This window comes from Bufo bufo, chromosome 1 (assembly GCF_905171765.1).
Source record: "Bufo bufo chromosome 1, aBufBuf1.1, whole genome shotgun sequence".
Lineage (NCBI taxonomy): Eukaryota > Metazoa > Chordata > Amphibia > Anura > Bufonidae > Bufo > Bufo bufo.
The window spans coordinates 740,908,436-740,927,429 of record NC_053389.1 but is presented as its reverse complement, the minus strand read 5'-3'; the positions used below and the strand labels follow the sequence as shown (position 1 = coordinate 740,927,429).

General features: G+C 43.3%; 1 protein-coding gene across 1 annotated transcript in view; it reads left to right on the top strand.

The window, feature by feature from the left end:
• The first annotated feature begins 1,967 nt into the window (after positions 1-1,967).
• ANXA4 (annexin A4) overlaps positions 1,968-18,994 on the top strand; it is a 90,761-nt gene continuing 73,734 nt past the window's right edge. The window contains exon 1 of the mRNA XM_040414435.1: positions 1,968-2,070. The gene's annotated coding sequence lies outside the window, so the exon portion shown is untranslated. The remainder of the gene's footprint in view (positions 2,071-18,994) is intronic.

The following is an 18,994-nucleotide window of genomic DNA, read 5'->3' as shown; positions in this document are numbered from 1 at the left end:
CTCAGTGAGCAGGACAAAGAAATAAGAAAAAGAACAAACAGCAGGTGGCGCTATACAGATACATTTTATTAAATAGCTCAGTGGCTACACAAAATGTTTAATGACATGCAATTACAAAAGTATTCAGATTCAGGTGCTGGTTTGAAAACTGGAGAATATTTTTTGTAGGACAACCCCTTTACCCTATACCATCACTGTAATTAGTGTGGTCCAGCCTCTGGGACCCTCACTAATCCTGACAATGAAGGGGCCGCTTTTCTCATTTAGTTTCCCTGCACAGTGACCCTCCAGGCAGGGTACAACAGCGTGACTCCTTTCACGTGAATGGGGCAATACTGTGGGTGCTACTTTGCAGGGGAGAAATATGGTCAGGATGTGGGAAATTCTGCATTAAAAGGGGTTGTCCTATCTGAAAATTTTATCCACAGGATAAACCATAAACGTCCAGTAGGTTTTGGTCCCATCTCTGGGACCAGCTTCTATATCAAGACTTGGGCCCTGTCACCTGCCTTCAGGAATGGAGAAGAGGCTGCGCATGCGAGATTCACTCCATTTGCTGCCAAGGGACTTTCCAAAAAAGCCACCCAAGTGCACAGCGCTATTTTCCAAAGTCGTATAGCAGTGAATAGAGAGCGCCGTACATGTATGAGTTGCTCTCCATTCCAGATGGCACGCGGCAGGGGCTCTGTTCTTTAGACAGCCAGAGGTGGGACCCGCACCTGTCAGACATTTAAGGCACATCCTGTGGATAGCCTATTTAAAGAAGAGCTGTCACCTCTCCTGACATGTCACCTCTTCTTGCATCTTTTCATATAACTCTATGTTGTAGGTTAATTCTATGCCATTCCTCTATTATTCCTACTAAAAGTTATGAATGAGCTACTAGCAGTCTGCATTAGGGTCTTGGTCAATAGAGTCCATCTGGCTGTTACCAGTCTAGTGTCAGACTGTGCAAGGACACATCAACAAACTGGTAACACCCAGATAGACTCCAATGACCCTATTGCAGATTGCTGGTAACTCATTCATAACTTTCTTTTATTACATTGGGGAATGCAAATAATTAGTGAAACAGACATGTCAGGAGAGGTGACAGGTCCTCTTTATGGACATCTGGAATTTTTTTTATTTTTGCGTCACCACTTGTCAGGAGCTATAACTTTATTTATTTTTTTACATTGATCTAGCTGCGTGATGCTATATTTTTACTGGGACATGTACTTTGTGATGGTATTTATAGATATCCATATTATCATTCAACTTTTTATAGGGGGGGGGGGGGTAAGATACAAAAACAATCAATTCCATCATTGTTTTTTCATCATGCCATATAAATAACATTTTAAATTATTAATTAATCTAAATGTTATTCTGTAAGGTTTGGTAGGGCCTAATAGTGACTTGTCAGCCGTGACTGTGAGCCCCGTCCCCTTGTTTCTGCTCTGTAGACATCTAAGAGATTACATGGCTGGTGATGTTGCAGCAACGTCTGAAAAATTATAACTGGAACCGATTGTCCACAGCAACACTAGAGGGCAACCAAAAACAGCTAAAAACAGTTACCAAAAAAATGCAAAATTACAAAAGAACTAAACAAAATTACAAAAAAAGCTATAAACACATTTCTGGGGGGAAAAAAAACTGAGCAAATTTACAAAAACGATTGTTCTAATAAAACATCAGTGTATAATGTGCTTGCATGCAGTATGCATAGGGTTAATACAGCCCCATGAAAACAGCTAAACCTGTTCTAGGCAGGCTACGCAGCGTATTGGGCTGTGTTCCAAAAGCAGTTCTTTAGATAGGGGCGCCCCATACTGCAGCAGTCCACCCAGCAGTTGTGGAACTACAACATCCAGCAAGCTTTATCATGCAGCTCTACAATAGCAGGGACGCTCTGCACTGTAAGACAAACTCAGTTCTTAAAACCAAAAGAAGTGTAAAGTAGGAGGGACACTGATCCACCACACCCAGGCCTGGGAAGAGAGTCACCTCCCAGCCAGGCAGCTTTCACTTATAAACCGTGTACATCTGAGAAGGGTTCCTGTGCTGGGCCTGGCTTCTGTGAAGGTGAGTCTGGGGGGGACTGTCTGCAGGGTGGTGTGACAGCTACGACAGGACAGGACAGTTAGCTGAAACTTTTCTGCATATACTGTGGCTTCTCTTCTAACGTCTATGCAGATGTAGCAGAGCTGAATGTGTATTTTACGTTTCTTTTGTGCATGCAGACTTATTGAAAACCAGTTAGGCTAATACTACTGCACACTATGCTAAAGGACAAACTCCTCTGTGCTTCACCGTTAGACATTAGCAGGTATGTGTGCGGTTTAGTTGAACAAGCTGGTAATGAATGCTGTAATACTCACAGCTTCAAAAGGGTCTACAAGTTCGCTTGTGTCAAACAATGACACTCTTGTACGTTTCTTGTCCGTCCCTTTATTATATTTCCGTGAGCGCTGGTGTCATATGACTGCTCTGCACAACCTCCCATCTGTGTAGTGTGAGCGATTTGCACACTGTGGACACTATTGTCCCACAACGGTTGTGCATCAAAACTTCTGTAGCCCTGGGGTTAGCCGTCCGTGATGTTGGAACTACACCGGTCACACAAGAGATGGTGGGCACGTCAATGGTTGTTCGTATCTTGGGAGGTGCGGACATAGCGTCTTTGGCCACGCCAGAAGTTGCACGACCAAAGTTTCGTATTGTAGCGCTGCCTACGTTCCAAGTAATCGAAGTGAATGGGGTTGCGACCTGCAAGTTGCCATGACTGTAGCTCAAGTATCGCAATACATTTTAGCGCTATGTCTCAGCCAAGGTCGCTGTGTAGCCCCAGCCCTTTCCCATCTCGGGAGACAAGGGTTGCCACTAGCGTCGAGCGAACTTGTGTTTTCACGTTCAGCGTACAAGGTTCGGGTTATCTATGGATTCTGCTACCACAGACCATAACTTATGGTCTTAGATAACCCGAACCTTGTCCTCCAAACTTGAAACCACAAGTTCTCTCAACACTAGTTGTGAGACCCCCATCTCTTGTTTGCTAAGATAGTATTGTGGGTACAGGGACGTTTTGGACAGAACGTAGGCTGGGATCAATGTCATAGGTCAGAAGTCCGTTAAAAGGAAAGGTACCATTAATACCCCCTCTAAAACTGCGTTCCTGTACCTTGCATCAATGAACCATTAACATTACCGGAGGAGTTAGATAGAATATATAATTACATCTCCCCACAGGACTCTGTAGTTGCATTGACTATATAGGAGCTTGTTACTATTCTTCAGTGTTAGGTGTGGCTGAGTAAAATACATGGTGAATGCCCCGAGGCGGCAGTACAGTGGGTGTGGACAGACTGCTGTAGTAGTTCATTGCTCTGTGTTGAAATCCCCGCATGGATCTACAGTGCAGTCTGTGTACACTGCAAATACTAGCTTAGATGTGGACTCCCCAGACTGACCTGGAGTTCAGAGCCCGAGGTGGAAGTGTCATGCACTATTAAAGGGACACTTCCATCAGAAAGGGGTATTCTCTTATACCCAATATTCAAAGAAAATATATATTTATCTTTGTTTTCCTTCATTTCTGCAGTTCTGTGCCATTAATAATGACGTACAAAATGTCCCTCTGTAGCAGTCAACCCAAAAGATAAGACCTTCCGTATAGATAGATAATCCATTGTCAGTTTACTGCTGCTACGAAGGAAAGATGGTAGCCGTAAGGTGATCTTTGTGATAATAGTAGGTGTAGAATGTTAGGACTGTTTTCTTGATCAGCATTGATAAAGCTGCTCACAGAAGAGCCTTGCATTGGTCAGTTTAATGTGTGATGCTCTGAGTCACTACAGAGGGCTCTCTCTGGTTGCAGTGATATGTGAGAAGGTTAAGCAAGACTATTTGCTGTGCAAAATGTCCAAACAAAAAGGAAGTTTAATGGGTTCCCTAAGACTAGGACCCCCTTCTGAGATGGCCAAGCAGGATGCAAAAGTTATAAAAGAGTCTCGCTTGTCATAGGCACTCCCGGTCCGGTGCTGAGCTATTTTCTCCTCCAGTTATGGTCCCCGCTGGACCGCAAGAGTGACATGCTACACGCTCGTCACCACTGTCGAGCAACCAAGCGGTGGCAGAGGTTATGTGCCGTACCTGAACACGTCACCGAATGTAGACAGCATGTCACTCTTTTGTGGCTGCAGGACCCGGAAATGAAGGAGAAAGAGACTCGGCGTGGACCCAGGGCCCCTATGACAAGTCAGATTTTATTTTAAATTTTTTTTCACTTTGGTATCCTGCCTGGTTATCTCAACAGGGGTTCTAGGACAGCAGGGACTTCAAAAACTATATCCAAAAAACTATCCATCTGTATTTTATATGTAAAAAAAATTACGTAGAATATTCACATGTAAGTTAATATGTGTAAAAATATTTGATGAAAGTTTCCCTTTATTTAGCATAGTAACATAGTTTGTAAGGCTGAAAAAAGACATCCGTCCATCCTGTTATCCAGCAGGTTGATCCAGAGGAAGGCTAAAAACCCACAAAACCTGCTGTTCTCCATTGCTTTGAAATCTTATTTTAAGCCTTTATCCTGCACTGTCTTCATGAATGCCTTAAGACTGAGTTTACCCAGGGACATTGATGTTACTGAATACAGCTAGAATAGGCTCTCCCAGTACACTCCTCGCTGTTAATGTCACCTCTTGAACATAGGAGTGCCATTCTTTTATATTACTTTTATAAGGTCTCATGCATATTTTCTTTCTGTGTCTGTTCCTTTTTTTGCGGACCGTATACGGAACAATTCATTTTAATGAGTCCGCAAAAAAACCGGAAGGTACTCCGTGTGCATTCCATCTACGTATGTCCGTATTTCTGTTCCGCTAAAAAATAGAACATGTCCTATTATTGTCCGCATTACGGACAAGGATAGTACTGTTCTATTAGGGACTAGCTGTTCCGTTCCGCAAAATACGGAATGCACACGGATGTCATCTGTATTTTTTGCGGACCGCAAAATACATAGTCGTGTGAACAAGCCCTAAGGCCCCTTTCACACGAGCGAGTGCAGTGCGTGACGTGAACGCATTGCACCCGCACTGAATCCAGACTCATTCATTTTTATGGGGCTGTGCACACGAGCGGTGATTTTCACGCAACGCAGGCCCCATAGAAGTGAATGGTGCTGCATGAAAATCCCAAGCAAGTGCAATTTTTTTTTTTCACGCATGGTTGCTAGGAGACGATCGGGATGGGGACCCGATCATTATTATTTTCCCTTATAACATGGTTATAAGGAAAATAATAGCATTCTGAATACAGAGTGCTAAGTAAAATAGGGCTGGAGAGGTTAAAAAAAAAAAAAATAATTTAACTTACCTTAATCCACTTGTTCGTGCAGCCGGCATCTCTTCTGTCTTCATCTGTGAGGAAAAGGACCTTTGACGTCACTACGCTCATCACATGGTCTATCTCATGATCCATCACCATGGATCCGCAAAAAAAAAAAGAATGGCATACAGATGTCATCCGTTATTTTTTGCGTATCCGCAATTTGCAGACCGCAAAACACATACGGTCGTGTGCATGTAGACTTAAGGATATATTTATTTTTACTTAAAGGGGTTGTTCAGAATTAGAAAAACATGGCTGCTTTATTTAAAAAACACCACCACCCCTGTCCATGGATTGTGTGTGGTAGTGTAGCTCAGCCCCATTGGAGTCACTTAGAGAGAGCTGCATTACTGCACACAACCTGTATGGTGCTGTTTTTGAAAGAAAGCCGCCTTGTTTTTCTAATCTTGGAGAACCCCTTTAAATACATGTATATTTGACTCAATAGAGCAACACTCATGAGAAACAAAACCTTCAGGAAAAAGCAGGTTTATTCAAAGCCAGCCAGGAGCATGAAGACTTTCCACAAACACAAAGGAAAATGCTCACGTAGGGGGGAGTCCGTTTGACTTATATACTTACATACTCTTCGGGTCCATTCACATATCCGCAAAATGGGTCCGCATCTGTTCTGCAATTTTGCGGAACAGGTGCGGACCTATTCATTTTCAATGGGCCCGTAATGTGCTGTCCGCATCCTCGGGTCCGCACTACCAATCCGCAAAAAAATAGAACATTTCCTATTCTTTTCCGCAATTGCGGACAAGAAAAGGCATTTTCTATGAGAGTGGTGGCGATGTGCGGTCCGCAAAATGCGAAACGCACATTGCCGGTGTCCGTGTTTTGCAAAAACACATACGGATGTGTGAATGGACCCCTAATCATACATCAAGTCCTTATCCTGCCTCAATGTCTAACATTAATGGCTCCATCCTATTGGATACGTACAGTTGCAAGAAAAAGTATGTGAACCCTTTGGAATGATATGGATTTCTGCACAAATTGGTCATAAAATGTGATCTGATCTTCATCTAAGTCACAACAATAGACAATCACAGTCTGCTTAAACTAATAACACACAAAGAATTAAATGTTACCATGTTTTTATTGAACACACCATGTAAACATTCACAGTGCAGGTGGAAAAAGTATGTGAACCCTTGGATTTAATAACTGGTTGAACCTCCTTTGGCAGCAATAACTTCAACCAAACGTTTCCTGTAGTTGCAGATCAGACGTGCACAACGGTCAGGAGTAATTCTTGACCATTCCTCTTTACAGAACTGTTTCAGTTCAGCAGTATTCTAGGGATGTCTGGTGTGAATCGCTTTCTTGAGGTCATGCCACAGCATCTCAATCGGGTTGAGGTCAGGACTCTGGCCACTCCAGAAGGCGTATTTTCTTCTGTTTAAGCCATTCTGTTGTTGATTTACTTCTATGCTTTGGGTCGTTGTCCTGTTGCAACACCCATCTTCTGTTGAGCTTCAGCTGGTGGACAGATGGCCTTAACCACCTCCGGACCGCTGTACGCACAGACGCGTCCTGGAGGTGGTTGATTCATTCCTCCTGGACGCGCCGGCGCGTCCTCTCGCGAGACGCGAGATTTCCTGTGAACGCGCGCACACAGGCGCGCGCGCTCACAGGAACGGAAGGTAAGAGAGTTGATCTCCAGCCTGCCAGCGGCGATCGTTCGCTGGCAGGCTGGAGATGTGTTTTTTTTAACCCCTAACAGGTATATTAGACGCTGTTTTGATAACAGCGTCTAATATACCTGCTACCTGGTCCTCTGGTGGTCCCATTTGTTTGGATCGACCACCAGAGGACACAGGTAGCTCAGTAAAGTCCCACCAAGCACCACTACACTACACTACACCCCCCCCCCGTCACTTATTAACCCCTTATTAGCCCCTGATCACCCCTAATCACCCCTGATCACCCCATATAGACTCCCTGATCACCCCCCTGTCATTGATTACCCCCCTGTCATTGATCAACCCCCTGTAAAGCTCCATTCAGATGTCCGCATGATTTTTACGGATCCACTGATAGATGGATCGGATCCGCAAAACGCATCCGGACGTCTGAATGAAGCCTTACAGGGGCATGATCAATGACTGTGGTTATCACCCCATATAGACTCCCTGATCACCCCCCTGTCATTGATTACCCCCCTGTAAAGCTCCATTCAGACGTCCGCATGATTTTTACGAATCCACTGATAGATGGATCGGATCCGCAAAACGCATCCGGACGTCTGAATGAAGCCTTACAGGGGCATGATCAATGACTGTGGTGATCACCCCATATAGACTCCCTGATCACCCCCCTGTCATTGATTACTCCCCTGTCATTGATCACCCCCCTGTAAAGCTCCATTCAGACGTCCGCATGATTTTTACGGATCCACTGATGGATGGATCGGATCCGCAAAACGCATCCGGACGTCTGAATGAAGCCTTACACGGGCGTGATAAATGACTGTGGTTATCACCCCATATAGACTCCCTGATCACCCCCCTGTCATTGATCACCACCCCTGTCATTGATCACCACCCCTGTCATTGATCACCACCCCTGTCATTGATCACCCCCCTGTCATTGATCACCCCCCTGTCATTGATCAACCCCCCTGTCATTGATCAACCCCCCTGTCATTGATCAACCCCCCTGTCATTGATCAACCCCCCTGTCATTGATCAACCCCCCTGTCATTGATCAACCCCCTGTCATTGATCACCCCCCTGTAAGGCTCCATTCAGACATTTTTTTGGCCCAAGTTAGCGGAATTATTATTTTTTTTTCTTACAAAGTCTCATATTCCACTAACTTGTGACAAAAAATAAAATCTCACATGAACTCACCATACCCCTCACGGAATCCAAATGCGTAAAATTTTTTAGACATTTATATTCCAGACTTCTTCTCACGCTTTAGGGCCCCTAGAATGCCAGGGCAGTATAAATACCCCACATGTGACCCCATTTCGGAAAGAAGACACCCCCAGGTATTCCGTGAGGGGCATATTGAGTCCATGAAAGATTGAAATTTTTGTCCCAAGTTAGCGGAACGGGAGACTTTGTGAGAAAAAAATAAAAAATATCAATTTCCGCTAACTTGTGCCAAAAAAAAAAAATTTCTATGAACTCGCCATGCCCCTCATTGAATACCTTGGGGTGTCTTCTTTCCAAAATGGGGTCACATGTGGGGTATTTATACTGCCCTGGCATTCTAGGGGCCCCAAAGCGTGAGAAGAAGTCTGGTATCCAAATGTCTAAAAATGCCCTCCTAAAAGGAATTTGGGCCCCTTTGCGCATCTAGGCTGCAAAAAAGTGTCACACATCTGGTATCGCCGTACTCAGGAGAAGTTGGGGAATGTGTTTTGGGGTGTCTTTTTACATATACCCATGCTGGGTGAGATAAATATCTTGGTCAAATGCCAACTTTGTATAAAAAAATGGGAAAAGTTGTCTTTTGCCAAGATATTTCTCTCACCCAGCATGGGTATATGTAAAAAGACACCCCAAAACACATTCCCCAACTTCTCCCGAGTACGGAGATACCAGATGTGTGACACTTTTTTGCAGCCTAGGTGGGCAAAGGGGCCCATATTCCAAAGAGCACCTTTCGGATTTCACTGGTCATTTACCTACTTACCACACATTAGGGCCCCTGGAAAATGCCAGGGCAGTATAACTACCCCACAAGTGACCCCATTTTGGAAAGAAGACACCCCAAGGTATTCCGTGAGGGGCATGGCGAGTTCCTAGAATTTTTTATTTTTTGTCACAAGTTAGTGGAAAATGATGATTTTTTTTTTTTTTTTTTTTCCATACAAAGTCTCATATTCCACTAACTTGTGACAAAAAATAAAAACTTCCATGAACTTACTATGCCCATCAGCGAATACCTTGGGGTCTATTCTTTCCAAAATGGGGTCACTTGTGGGGTAGGTATAATGCCCTGGTATTTTAGGGGCCCAAATGTGTGGTAAGGAGTTTGAAATCAAATTCTGTAAAAAATGACCAGTGAAATCCGAAAGGTGCTCTTTGGAATATGGGCCCCTTTGCCCACCTAGGCTGCAAAAAAGTGTCACACATCTGGTATCTCCGTACTCAGGAGAAGGTGGGGAATGTGTTTTGGGGTGTCATTTTACATATACCCATGCTGGGTGAGATAAATATCTTGGTCAAATGCCAACTTTGTATAAAAAAATGGGAAAAGTTGTCTTTTGCCAAGATATTTCTCTCACCTAGCATGGGTATATGTAAAAAGACACCCCAAAACACATTCCCCAACTTCTCCTGAGTACGGAGATACCACATGTGTGGCACTTTTTTGCAGCCTAGGTGGGCAAAGGGGCCCATATTCCAAAGAGCACCTTTTGGATTTCACTGGTCATTTACCTACTTACCACACATTAGGGCCCCTGGAAAATGCCAGGGCAGTATAACTACCCCACAAGTGACCCCATTTTGGAAAGAAGACACCCCAAGGTATTCCGTGAGGGGCATGGCGAGTTCCTAGAATTTTTTATTTTTTGTCACAAGTTAGTGGAAAATGATGATTTTTTTTATATATTTTTTTTTTTCATACAAAGTCTCATATTCCACTAACTTGTGACAAAAAATAAAAACTTCCATGAACTCACTATGCCCATCAGCGAATACCTTGGGGTCTCTTCTTTCCAAAATGGGGTCACTTGTGGGGTAGTTATACTGCCCTGGCATTCTAGGGGCCCAAATGTGTGGTAAGGAGTTTGAAATCAAATTCTGTAAAAAATGACGAGTGAAATCCGAAAGGTGCTCTTTGGAATATGGGCCCCTTTGCCCACCTAGGCTGCAAAAAAGTGTCACACATCTGGTATCTCCGTATTCAGGAGAAGTTGGGGAATGTGTTTTGGGGTGTCTTTTTACATATACCCATGCTGGGTGAGAGAAATATCTTGGCAAAAGACAACTTTTCCCATTTTTTTTTATACAAAGTTGGCATTTGACCAAGATATTTCTCTCACCCAGCATGGGTATATGTAAAATGACACCCCAAAACACATTCCCCAACTTCTACTGAATACGGAGATACCAGATGTGTGACACTTTTTTGCAGCCTAGGTGGGCAAAGGGGCCCACATTCCAAAGAGCACCTTTCGGATTTCACTGGTCAGTTTTTACAGAATTTGATTTCAAACTCCTTACCACACATTTGGGCCCCTAGAATGCCAGGGCAGTATAACTACCCCACAAGTGACCCCATTTTGGAAAGAAGAGACCCCAAGGTATTTCGTGATGGGCATAGTGAGTTCATGGAAGTTTTTATTTTTTGTCACAAGTTAGTGGAATATGAGACTTTGTAAGAAAAAAAAAAAAAAAAAAAATCATCATTTTCCGCTAACTTGTGACAAAAAATAAAAAGTTCTATGAACTCACTATCCCCATCAGCGAATACCTTAGGGTGTGTACTTTCCGAAATGGGGTCATTTGTGGGGTGTTTGTACTGTCTGGGCATTGTAGAACCTCAGGAAACATGACAGGTGCTCAGAAAGTCAGAGCTGCTTCAAAAAGCGGAAATTCACATTTTTGTACCATAGTTTGTAAACTCTATAACTTTTACCCAAACCATTTTTTTTTTACCCAAACATTTTTTTTTTATCAAAGACATGTAGAACAATAAATTTAGAGCAAAATTTATATATGGATGTCATTTTTTTTTCAAAATTTTACAACTGAAAGTGAAAAATGTCATTTTTTTGCAAAAAAATCGTTAAATTTCGATTAATAACAAAAAAAGTAAAAATGTCAGCAGCAATGAAATACCACCAAATGAAAGCTCTATTAGTGAGAAGAAAAGGAGGTAAAATTCATTTGGGTGGTAAGTTGCATGACCGAGCAATAAATGGTGAAAGTAGTGTAGGTCAGAAGTGTAAAAAGTGGCCTGGTCTTTCAGGGTGTTTAAGCACTGGGGGCTGAGGTGGTTAAAGAGGACCTTTCACTAGAATAAAAAATCTAAACTAAGCATACAGACATGTAGAGCGGCGCCCAGGGATCTCCTTGCACATACTATTATGGGCGCTGCTCCGTTCTCCAGGTATAGGCTCCGGTATCTTCATATGTTCGGCTCAACTGGATGGAGCCTGCCGGCGTCTCCTTCTCCCAGGCTGTAGCGCTGGCCAATCGCAGCGCTCAGCTCATAGCCTGAGAGGGTTTTTTTCTCTCTCAGGCTGTGAGCTGAGCGCTGCGATTGGCCAGCAGACTATTTTGCCAGTACTGCCAATTTCGCCAGTACTGCTGTACTCCAGGTGCTCTTGTGCAAACTGTAAAACGTGCAGCAATGTTTTTTTTTTTTTTTTTTTTGGGCAGCAGTTGCTTCCTCTGTGGTATCCTCCCATGAAATCCATTCTTGTTTAGTGTTTTACGTATTGTAGATTCGCTAACAGGGATGTCAGCATATGCCAGAGACTCTTGTAAGTCTTTAGCTGACACTCTAGAATTCTTCTTCACCTCATTGAGCAGTCTGCGCTGTGCTCTTGCAGTCATCTTTAGAGGACGGCCACTCCAAGGGAGAGTAGCAGCAGTGCTGAACTTTCTCTATTTATAGACAATTTGTCTTACCGTGGACTCATGAATAGCAAGGCTTTTGGAGATACTTTTATAACCCTTTCCAGCTTTATGCAAGTCAACAATTCTTAATTGTAGGTCTTCTGAGATCTCTTTTATGCGAGGCATCATTCACATCAGGCAATGCTTCTTGTGAAAAGCAAACCCAGAACTGTTGTGTGTTTTTTATAGGGCAGGACAGCTGTAACCAACACCTTCAATCTCATCTCATTGATTGGACTGCAGCTGGCTGACGCCTCACTCAAATTAGCTCTTGGAGAGGTCATTAGTCTAGGGCAGGGATCAGCAACCTTCGGCACTCCAGCTGTGGTGAAACTACAACTCCCAGCATGCAAACTTGCTTGGCTGCTCTTGGAACTCCCATAGAAGTCAATGGAGCATGCTGGGAGTTGTAGTTTCACCACAGCTGGAGTGCCGGAGGTTGCTGATCTCTGGTCTAGGGGTTCACCTACTTTTTCTACCTGCACTGTGAATGTTTACATGGTGTGTTCAATAAAAACATGGTAACATTTAATTCTTTGTGTGTTATTAGTTTAAGCAGACTGTGATTGTCTATTGTTGTGACTTAGATGACGATCAGATCACATTTTATGACCAATTTGTGCAGAAATCCATATCATTCCAAAGGGTTCATATACTTTTTCTTGCAACTGTAGATGCATGCACCACTTGTGTTTTTTTTCATGGTAAACACATGGCTATGAGAGTAGAACTAGTTTTGTCAAGGTTCACATATGGGCCCTTATTTGAATAATTGCCTTCACTTTGGAATGTGGCGAACAGCCCAGGTAACCTTGAGAATGTAATGTATGGCAAGAAAAGATGTTTTATATATATATATTTCCTTCTTCATATTATCATAAATGGGCTTAGAAGATCATTCATAAGAGGAGTGACAAGGCCGTGAGACAAGCTCTCTGATGGGTTCCATTGTAAATAATATTCTGTAGCCTATGGTATACATAGAAGCTGCAGACACCAAAAAGCCAACATTTTAAATAAAACCCTATTGCAAAAAATACTCTTCCGCCAAAAAATACATGCATGAAGTAAAAAAATAAAAATGATGTCCATAGATAAAGATTCACTTCTGACAGCTTATGCAGGACTGTCCGTCTCCTAGCTCTGTTGTCTTCTTATTAGTACCCCCCCTTCATATCACCAAGCTCCTGGGGCACATGTCTTCCCTCCCTCCTCTTGCTCCACAATTGCATAAGGAAATTGCATTTAAAGGCCATTTGACTATACAGGATATACTAAATAGTCTCATCCTCTAAGTAGGAGAAATGAGTCAACTAGATGAGGAGATCTATGAATGCAAAAGGTCCGCAAAACAAGGACCTACAGTATATTCATGGGACCACTGAAGATAATGCATTAAAGGGCTTATCCAACCCCTATAATGCCTCCCAAAATGCCCGGGCACCTGATACAGGTTGTACTTGCCCCGTGTCGCTTCTGTTGCCCGCACGGCCACCGCTGCATCTCGCCGCGATGCTAGGGAGGCTCGTCAAAGTCGCGGCCTGCTATTGGCTGAACCCTCCCTCCCCATCGCTTGTGGGGACATCAGAAGCAACACGGTTGCCGGGGAGCGGGGTAAGTATAACCTGTATAAGTTGCCTGGGCATTTTGGGGGGGACGTTATAGGTGTTGGATAACCCCTTTGACCTTTTATGAAGTGACTTCATAAGTGATAAGTTCCCTATGATAATCTCATGATCTGATAAGATATTTACGAAGGGGAACTTGCCTTTCTTTATACCTGTTCTGGAGATTGTTACCAGAGTATATGGTAAGTAGAGTTGGAACACTTTGCCATGCTGGCATAATTACACATACAGTATGAGTTATGGCAGGTTGTTTGGAAATTGTCACACCTCCCGCTAGCTAACAAGGGAGTAACTGGTATTCATTCATATCCTGACTAATAAGTAACGGCTGACAAGTCAGTGATTAATAGTATTTGTATACTAAGACTTTCTAGTATTGATTAGTCTTCTCATGGTTTGTAAATGAACATGTAAATAAAAAAAGGTGACCACAGGATTGTGGACAACGTGGCCTAGCTCTGGCAGACAGCTCCACTACCTAACAAGCTCATTGCAATGGGAAATGCCAGTTTTTACCAGCAGTTTGTGCTGGTGCATGTAAAACTTTGTAGCATGAACAGATAATTCCAAGAACTTGTAGTTATCTGTGATTTTGATACCGCTGTGGTAGGGGTTTTGGTTAGATGTTTGCCATACAATATCTAATGTAGCTGGTTGCAGGATGCAAACTTTAGAAGATGTATACTGTATGAAGTATCTGTTGGGCAGCTTTTCACTTAGGAGTGGTACAAGACAACAACCAACTGCAGCATTGGGTTGCTCACGTCTGTAGACTGAGTCTGAAAGCTGTAGAATGAGAAGCCTCATGCACACTACCACTCGTATTTTGCTGTCCATGTACCATCCGTGTTGCATCCACATGGTCCACATTTTGCATCCAAGACATATTCTATCTTTTTGTGGAAAGGATATACTCATTTGGAAAACACACAGTTCATCCATGTTCTTTCTGCATCCGTATGTCCGTTCCACAAAAAGATAGAATGTCTGCAAAATGTGAACCACGGACCCACTGATGTCAATGGGTTTGCGAAAACAAAAAAGCGGATGGCCCACTGACCAAATCTGTATTTTGTAGTCTCTGAACTGCAAAACGAACACGGTTGTGTGCATGAAGCCTAATAAACAGGACCAGATTGTATGAATGGCAGGTTAGTCATGAGTCCTTGGGTCTCTTCCACCCACCGAGTCTGCTTGGTCCCTTTGCGCAGGCTGTGGACTGTTTGCCAGAAAGGCCTTTCCTCCACTGCCCATAGACTCCCCCCCCCCCCCCCCCCCCCCCCCCCCTGGTTCTTAAAGGGACAGCACATGCATCCTTATGTTCACCAGTATGGGAGGGTGCTTCAAGCAATAGGTTTCCTAGCATGCTAATATTCTGCAAAGGTGTCTGTTCAGTTTCTGCCCGTCTACCAACTTTCTACCTTGTTACCTGATTCTGGTTATGTCCATACTGAAGAATACATAAATGTATAAAGAGGGTGTGAGACTCTTCCACATCATGATCCTTCTCTACATAGGTATTACTGGAGGTATCTGCATAGTTTACCATTAGCTAAGCCATTATTTAGTGTCCTTATCTCACTTTGGAAATCTAACCTTGTACACACTATACATTCTTAAATAAACCAGACGTCATATGATGACTGGATTAATCCAACCTTGAATTCTCACTTAGGCCTCATGCACACGACCGTTGTTGGGTTCCATTCCGCAAAATGGGGTTCCGTTTTTCCGTGTGTCTTCCTTTATTTTTGGAGGATCACCAGACATGAAGGAAAGTAAAAAAAAGTCTAAGTCAAGTTTGCCATGCAAATCATAGAAAAAAAAAACAGACGCAGACGCGCGGATGACAATCTTGTGTGCCTCCGCGTTTTTTCACGGTCCCATTGACTTGAATGGGTCTGCGAACCGTTTTCCGTGAAAAAAATAGGACAGGTTATATTTTTTTTTGACTGACCGGAACCACGGATCACGGATGCCGATGACAAACGGTGCATTAGCCGAGTTTTCAACGGACCCATTGAAAGTCAATGGGTCCGCAGAAAATCACGAAAAACTGTACGGACACGGAATAAAACGGTCGTGTGCATGAGGCCTTACTGTAATGATCTCTCCCGTGACAGAAGTTAGAAGATCTGAGAGACTTGCATCACGTGAGGTTATCTGACAGTCTCTCGGTTTTCACTTTGCAGTGTTGTTGGTATGACCACACCTCTTGTTTCAGGTGTAGCTTATGGTCATTACTGCTCCTCTGTTTAGTCTGAACTCACACTTCTTACCATGCGGTTGATTTTATCTGCCTGGAGTTGGAAGAGCTGGTGTGTGGTCCTCCTCCGAGTTCCTGCTCATCCATTTTCTATATACAATAAGTGTATTCCCCTTTGCATTTTGTTGTCCCCTTTTGCTCATTGTTTCCTAGGCCTCAGGGAGATGCTGGTTCATTCATCTGAAAAGGAACCAGTGGTCTCAGATCCTGTCACTACACCTAGGGATTTTCAGGGTTTCTAGGGCCTAGGTTTCCAGGGTATGAATATTCCCACCTTCAGGGTCTATTCATACTGACAGGAGTCAGGGCTTGGTTTAGGGTTTCCTTGGTGGTGACCTTTTTCCTTTCCCTAGCTGTGAGGCCAAGTTTCGGGTCATTTTTCTTCTGTGGTCATTATGGTGTTCCTCCCCTCCCCCTACATTGTGACACTTGCCCCACAGTCTCACAATAATGCAGAGCAGATCTGTTCCATTCCCCCTTCTGTGGATAGGCACAGTAGAACAATTACATCTCTGCATCGTGCCTACCTGTGCCAAACTGCTAACAGGGGAATGGTGGAGCAGGAAGCTGACTACTCCCTGCTTCACTGTTGTATTCCACTGTACCTGCATCTTGAGGATGCAGTTATAGTTGAAGTTGAGACATGCTGCAGCCATCCAGGGAATGCAGAATAGAGAGAATATCGGAACTGTGAATTTGGGACAGTTAGGAGGCATGAATGACATAGAAGTGGATGTTCACTGAACACAGCTCTAAGGGCTGATTCACATGACCGTGCTTGGTCCGGGAAATGCCACGTGAGTACAGTACATTTGACCTGCAATGCTATAGGAACTGACTTTGTCATAAAACACTATGATGCAGTCAGTTTGGGTCAGGGTTTCCTGGACCGAGCACGTTCTTATGAATCGGCCCTAACAGAGTCTGTCTTCAGTATCCAAGTTTAACTGAGCGCTGAAGATTCCTGTGTGTAACATATAGAGACTTCCAGCCACCTCTTGTTACTACCACAGTCCCTGACTATGTAGATATGCCCAATAGTGTTGATCACAAATATTCGAATTGCTAATTTTTATCGCGAATATCAGCACTTTGAGAATTCGCAAATATTTAAAATATAGTGATACATATATTAGTAATTTCTAATATTCGAGATTTATTTTTTATCGGTACACATGATCCCTCCCTGCTTCTAGCTTTTGGGCCAATGAGAATGCTGCAATATCTTTGACATTAGGAGTAGTGTTTGCGAATTGTTGTAATGCTAATCTTTATCGCAAATTTTTCAATTGCCGATCTCCGCAATCAAGAAAATAATGACTGGAGATAATGAATTTGCGAATATATATGGCGAAATATCACAAATTTGAATATTGCCCCTGCCGCTCATCACTAATGCCCAAACTATCCCTGCCCATGAGCCTTCCTATCAGACTTGTTACACACAGGAGTCTTCAGCGCTCAGTACAACACTGAAGTCTCTCCTTAGTAATGCTGAGTTAGGCCCTTTTCACACGGGCAAGTATTCCGCGTGGATGCTATGCGTGAGGTCAACGCATTGCACCCGCACTGAATACCGACCCATTAATTTCTATGGGGCTGTTCAGATGAGAGGTGATTTTCACGCATCACTTATGCGTTGCGTTAAAATCGCAAGCAACGCAAAGCAGGCCCCATAGAAGTGAATGGGGTTGCGTGAAAATCGCAAGCAAGTGCGGATGCGGTGCGATTTTCACACATGGTTGCTAGGTGACAGTCTATTCACTGTATTATTTTCCCTTATAACATGGTTATAAGGGAAAATAATAGCATTCTGAATACAGAATGCTTAGTAGGTGATCAATTGAGGGTTAAAAAAAAATAAAACAATTAACTCACCTTCTCCTCTTGTTCGCGTAGTTCCCGGTCTCTTCACTTCTTAAAAGATGAACTATCGGATAGGACCGGTGGTGACGTCAGATCACATGATCCAATCACATGGTCCATCGCCACGGTGATGTACCATGTGATTGGAGCATGTGATCTGACGTCACCAAATGTCCTTTAGCCCACAGCTCATCATTAAAGAAGTAAAGAAGAGACCGGGAACTACGCGAACAAGAGGAGAAGGTGAGTTTTTTTTATTTTTTTTTAACCCTCAATTGATCACCTACTAAGCATTCTGTATTCAAAAATAACATCTACACAACACCTAACCCAAACCCGAACTTCTGTGAAGAAGTTCGGGTTTGGGTACCAAACATGCGTGATTTTTCTCACGCGAGTGCAAAACGCATTACAATGTTTTGCACTCGCGCGGAAAAATCACGGGTGTTCCCGCAACGCACCCGCACATTTTCCCGCAACGCCCGTGTGAAAGGGGCCTTAGAGCTTTGCTAGGAAGGTTGATTAAACTAAAATGAAAGGCAAGTTTCACCCAAGCAAGTTTTCCGTTGTGTTCATTTTGTGAACGGGCAGCATCTGGACTGAATCCTAACCCATTAATTTCAATGGGTCTATGCACATGAGCAGCGTTTTTCACGCAGTCCTGGCCCCGTAGAAATGAATGGGGCTGCATGAAAAACGGCAGGAATCCGGTTGCAATGTGTTCCTCACTGATGGTTGCTTGAAGATGTTGAGTGTTATCCTTCAGTTTTTCTTCTCGCATGAAAAACCAATGCAATCAGGATGATAAAAACGGAAACCCTGAATGCAATCAAAGACCAAACAGATTTAACTTGCATGGAAAACTATCAGTTCATGTAAAGAGGCCTTACACTTTAAGCTTTTGCTGGTAATAAGAAAGAACCATCACAAAATGGAAAGTGACTACTAATAATCAGGTTTTCCTTACCACAGTGGAGCAGTTCAGAATCCCGAAGGAGTGGGAAATATTGCCAAGAGTAAATTATACAAACCTCTCTGTGTCCTGCCTGCTGCTGGTTCCAAGGAGATTTTCCATTTGCTTGTTTTGTTTCCCTTTCTGTAAGATTTTCTATCATGTGTATTGCACTCCTAAGATCTTGTATAGGATTTGCTCTGGTAGGCAGGGTAAGCGGATGCAGAACAGAGGCAAAAGAAACAGTTTATAAAACAAAACTTCAGTGTTTATTCACACAGGAGAAAAAAAACAAAGTAACATTGAC